Source organism: Eurytemora carolleeae, unplaced genomic scaffold (genome assembly GCF_000591075.1).
Source record: "Eurytemora carolleeae unplaced genomic scaffold, Eaff_2.0 scaffold120, whole genome shotgun sequence".
In the NCBI taxonomy this organism is placed as follows: domain Eukaryota; kingdom Metazoa; phylum Arthropoda; class Copepoda; order Calanoida; family Temoridae; genus Eurytemora; species Eurytemora carolleeae.
Genome location: NW_019396077.1, coordinates 26,484 through 32,648, shown reverse-complemented (window position 1 = coordinate 32,648; position 6,165 = coordinate 26,484).

Genomic DNA, 6,165 nt, shown 5'->3' with positions numbered 1-6,165 from the left:
TAAGAATTCTTCCATGATTAAGTTATATAATTGCTAGTAACGAGATTAAATCCTTCCTGCAGATCTGAATTATGAATGAAGAGAGGAGTTAGGTTTATCTCATGGTTTATCATCTAGCATGAATACTTGGATAAAACTAATCTAGGATTGTCATTCAGTTTCCTCCATACCCTTCAAACATACAAGGTACATACCCATATCCTCAAGTATTTGCTCTCCTATACCACCTAGCCTCCTATCCTCTCATCCCTCTTTCTACCTAGCCTCCCATCCACCCATCCCTCTCCCATACCTAGTCTCCTATCCACCCATTCATCTCCCATACCTAGTATCCTATCCTTCCATCCCTCTTCCTACTTAGTATCCTATCCTTCCATCCCTCTCCCTACTTAGTATCCTATCCTTCCATCCCTCTCCCGACTTAGTATCCTATCCACCCATTCCTCTCCCTACTTAGTATCCTATCCTTCCATCCCTCTCCCTACTTAGTATCCTATCCTTCCATCCATCTCCCGACTTAGTATCCTATCCTTCCATCCCTCTCCCATACCTAGTATCATATCCTTCCATCCCTCTCACATACCTAGCCTCCTATCCACCCATCCCTCTCCCTACCTAGTATCCTATCCTTCCACCCCTCTCCCTACTTAGTATCCTATCCTTCCATCCCTCTCCCTACTTAGTCTCCTATCCTTCCATCTATCTCCCATACCTAGTCTCCTATCCTTCCATCCCTCTCCCATACATAGTCTCCTATCCTTCCATCCCTCTCACATACATAGTATCCTATCCTTCCATCCCTCTCCCATACATAGTCTCCTATCCTTCCATCCCTCTCCCATACATAGTATCCTATCCTTCCATCCCTCTCCCTACATAGTCTCTTATCCTTCCATCCCTCTTCCTACCTAGTCTCCTATCCTCCCATTCCTCTCCCATGCCTAGTCTCCTATCCTCCCATTCCTCTCCCATACCTAGTCTCCTATCCACCCATTCTTTTCCCATGCATAGTCTCCTATCCTTCTATCTATCTCCCCGCCTAGTCTCCTATCCTTCTATCCATCTCCCCGCCTAGTCTCCTATCCTTCTATCCCTTTCCCCACCTATTCTCCTATCCTTCTATCCATCTCCCCACCTAGTCTCTTATCCTTCCATCCCTCCCCTTACCATTCCTTTAATTCATTCTCCCATCTTATAATACTTCTCCCTCCGTGATGTGCCCTAAACCTATAGAATTATGATTTATTATTCCTAAATTATACTAGATACTATCTAACCTAATGATTTCCAGTAATACACTGCTAAGTTTAAATGAACATCAATATTCCTGCCACACACATTTCACTTAGTTCATGGGCAGGGGAGGAGGGACATTCTCTACCATTACTTAGATCAGTATTATACCAAGAGAAAAATGAAGATTTGCAGATAAAAATAAGATAAACTTATTCCAGTTAAATCCATTCAGTTGAGATCCTCTCATTGATTTAGACTCCCCGCCCTGTGTCATTAGTAATATTGTCAACATTGATAAGATTGCATTTGCTTTGTTTGATGAGGAGGAAATGGTGGATAAACCATTCATGTAAAGTGGAGTGCAGTATCCAGGACTAATGTAAATACTGGACAAGATGGGATATAGGTTGGAGGGAGAGGAGAGGATGTAGGTTGGAGGGGGAGGAGAGTATGAGGGATGAAGTAATAATAAAGGTTTACAGTGTACATATGTACATAGATGTAAATCAGAGAGATTCTGAGATATATTCAAGCGTCCAATGCATAAACTGTACTGGAGTAAAATATTGCACTAGTTTGGAGTAATAGTCGCAATAAGGGGAGTCATTTGTCTTTTAAGACGTAAGATTCAAGATCAAACTAGCCCTTAAACCCCTTCCTCCCCCTTCAGCTGCCTACCTCACTCTAACCCTTTCCGTACCCTGAGATATGCAGGGTGTGGGAACACCAGCTCTGCATTCTTTCCCAAGTTTATTTAAGATTTAAATAAATAGCTCAGGGTTGGATATTTCACGGTTCCAGTATCATACATAAGAAAATTAGTTCTCCGGAGTCTAGATTTCCTGTTTAGATTTAGTCTAGGATATATGAAAGACCCGGAGCAAGACAACTCTTTCAATATCCACTGAGTGTGAATAATCATTCAGCCTGACATTGTTGATTAAAATCTCCTACTTGAAAATTTGTTTGCAACCGACCCGGAGCAAATCAGATCGCGTCTCTTTCAACCTGAATATCAATTGTTTGAGACGTGCATTCTCACTACCTACACTCCACAGTACCTGGAGATATTATTAATCAATTCTCTAACCTCAACCTTTAATATCAACCCTTGCCCCCTTGATTCAACACTGATAATTGTTGCTAAAATGCAACATTTATTTTGATACTCTCAGAAGATTTGAAAAATGTGAAAAAGTGAAGGATTAAGATTAAAATAAAGATAAGAATTCTTCCAATTATGAAATTAATCTTCTCTGAAAGCGGGCAAATGCTTGACTTTTATTGAATCTGATTTTCAAAAGTATCAGTTGGATGAGTATTGATAGTAAAAAGTACAAGGTAGAGTAAGGATAGAGAATATAAGCAAAAAAAAAGTTTTTACCTTAATTCTATATAATAAGTAGGAAGAGTAAAAAGGATGAAGAGTAAGAAGGATGAAGAGTAAGAAGGATGAAGAGTAAGAAGGATGAGGCGTAAGAAGGATGAAGAGTTAGAAGGATGAAGAGTAAGAAGGATAAAGAGTAAGAAAAATAAAGAGTAAGAAGGATAAAGAGTAAGAAGGATGAAGAGTAAGAAGGATGAAGAGTAAGAAGAATCATGCAGATTATGAAGAATTCATAATTTAATAAAAATCGACGATTTTTGTTGACGAATTTCTGAATTGTATATTTTTTCTTTTAAATGAGAAGAATTTTGGTTCAACTAGTAAGAATGTATTAATAAAATCTGTTTATTATGTAGATATGTTGATTGTTAAAAGAATTAACTGTTCTATGACCGCTAATTGGAAGTTTTAATGAAAACATAAACATCGAAGTTTATGGCGGTAAGCGAGGATCGTTGAGTTTATGAATGGATGAATGAATTGTGCCTTGTTTTAAAGCACTGTGCCTGAAAAGAAGCTAATTATGCCTGGGTGTATGTTAGATCTTTTTGTTTGTGAAGTTTATTGATTGAGGTCTACAGTGCGCAGCTTTTATCTGCGAGCGTGAGGATGAACATGAATAAATCCAAAATACAGGATTGTAAAAATAATCCCAAAGGTCTCATTACAAACTTTTATCTATAAATTCAGTGCATTATTTTAGCGGATTTACAATGAGGGATATATTGTCGTTTATCTCTCGTGAAATAAATAGTTCTCTTAGTTTTCTTCCTTCTTCCAGGGAATAAGAATAAAGGGAAGGGAAATGGCACTGGTCTGGCATGAAAAAGCCAGTCGCACTGCTTTGCAGACGAGTTCGGTATTCCTTACACACACTCTTTTGGTACAAACACACAACATGACTACAGTCAAGGAAATTGCAGAACAATGTTGTCAATTATAATTAAGCTTGAATAACGAGTAGTTTATTGTAAACTTTAATCAAATTATATTCCTTGCATGAAAATTTGGCTTTTAGTGTTGACTTAAATATATAAGTAATATACTACATGTATATTAAAATTATTTTTAAGTAAATTAACAATAAACAATGTGTACTCTCCTAGACTGTACAAATACCGAGATTCGTATGTACTGCATATACCTACAGTACACACCTACGGTTTGTTATTACTTACACACACTCTTTTAGTGCAGACACACATACATGACGTTTCCGCCCCTTGCTTCTTTCAGGCTGCATAAATCTGTCATTCATTTACTGGATTTGAAAATGATAGATTTCAGACAGAAAAATAGGGATAATATGTAATAGTTGCTCAGACAGAGGTTAAAGGGTACCATTGCAATCAGACAACCACCGCGATAAACGCAAGGAATTAATGCAAGGAAAGTTATTTCAGAAGTGTACGCATCTTTTGTACTGCAGAGTACTGTCACTGGGCGGTAATAATGTAAACACAAGACGGATGTCGAAGCCTGACATGGGATAATACACCACCATAGGGGTTAGTGGATGAATGATATTTATGGGCCACCAAGCTTGAAAAAAGTCACAAGAACGTTAACGGCTGAATCAAATGAACCCAATTCTTCTTGTATCTGGCAGAAACATACACTAAAGATATCTGTAAAGTATGTCTTGGACTTCCTTGTGTACATATAATACACGTAATCTATACATTGATCTTAGCTCCGCCAATCCCCTATTTTTATTTTATTAGTTTGAACTTTTCAAACTGCCAACTTGTTTTGGAGGATTCTTAGTGTGAAAAATGTTTAAATGGCGTTTGCTGACATTATAGAGATGAGGAACCATCTTGTGAGTAGGATGGATAGGATGGATCAATGAGTAAATTTGCGCAGGGTCTTAGTTGTTGTGTGGATGAATATGCTCACGGTCTGGGATTAATGAGGATTGAAAAGCGCAGGGTTTAGGATGTGTATGGATTAATAAGCCCCGTGTTCGGGATAGGTGTGCAGACGAATATGCTCAGGGTCCAGGATAGGTGTGGATGAATATACTCAGGGTCCAAGCTGGGTGTGGATGAATATGTTCATGGTTTAGGATGGGCGTGGAGAATATGTTGAGGGTCCGGGTTGGGTGTGGATGAATATGCTCAGGGTCCAGGATTGGTATGGATGAATATGTTCAGGGTCCAGGATGGGAGAGAATAAATAAGCTCAAGGTCCAGGATGGGTGTAGATGAATATGCTTAGGGTCCAGGATGGGTGTGGATGAATATGCTCAGGGTCCAGGATGGGTGTGGATGAATATGCTCAGGGTCCAGGATGGGTGTGGATGAATATGCTCATAGTACAGGATGGGTTTGGATGAATTTGCTTAGGGTCCAAGATGGGTGTGGATGAATATGCTAGGGGTCCGAGATGGGTGTGGATGAATATGCTCACTGCTCAGGGTCCAAGATGGGTTTGGATGAATATGCTCAGGGTCTAGGATGGGTGTAGATGAATATGCTCAGGGTCCAGGATGGGTGTTGATGAATATGCTCAGGGTCCAGGATGGGTGTTGTTGAATATGCTCAGGGTCCAGGATGGGTGTGGATGAATATGCTCATAGTACAGGATGGATGTGGATGAATATGCTCACTACTCAGGGTCCAGGATGGGGTTGATGAATATGCTCAGTGGCCTGGATGGGTGTTGATGAACATGCTCAGGGTCCAGGATGGGTGTGGATGAATATGCTCAGGGTCCAGAATGGGTTTTGATGAATATGCTAGGGGTCCGAGTTGGGTGTGGATGAATATGCTCAGGGTCCGGGACGGATAACGATGTGCTCGTGACAAGGACTGGAGCTGGAGAAACAAATTCTTTCAATTCTTCATCAATTCATTTCTGCTCGGCAGGCGGGATACCAGCTCCAGCATGTTCAGGGGTTATATCTAATTAAAAACAAAGAACATTGATTAGTCAAATTATTTTTTTTTATTTATCTTCAATTCATGCACAATATAGTCATTTAATCAAAAGTAGGGACACAAATAATAGAAAATAATTCAATGATTTGAGTTTGATTGAATGCCCCCCCCCCCTCATTTCCGGTCCTGGCCCCTTTTCATTTTTATCCGTTAGTATCGTTGTTTCATTTCAGATAATTCATATGCAGGTAGATTCCTCTCTAATAAACAGTTTAAAAAATGCACACTGAAAATATTACTTTCAAAATGAACCAATTTTTGCAAATAATTACGGGTAAATTATGTCAGCTGATCCTCAAATATTTTTTGCAAAGTTGCAATTATCTGAACACAAATATAGGTCGCTTAATATATGCTCCATAAACAGAGATCTGAGATAAGCTTGAGTTTTATTTTGAGGAAAACAAACCCTTGGATGTGAATATTTTACCCGTTTAAGTTGACCCCCTTCGCCTTCAGGAGGCGTGATCTTATTATTCTGAAGTACTCATGTATTGGTGCAGTATTTTGATCCTTATCTTTAGCAGTTTAATTCAAGGCTAATATACAATAAATAACGTTAAACCCCCAACACGATGTTGCTTTATACATTCGTTAAGG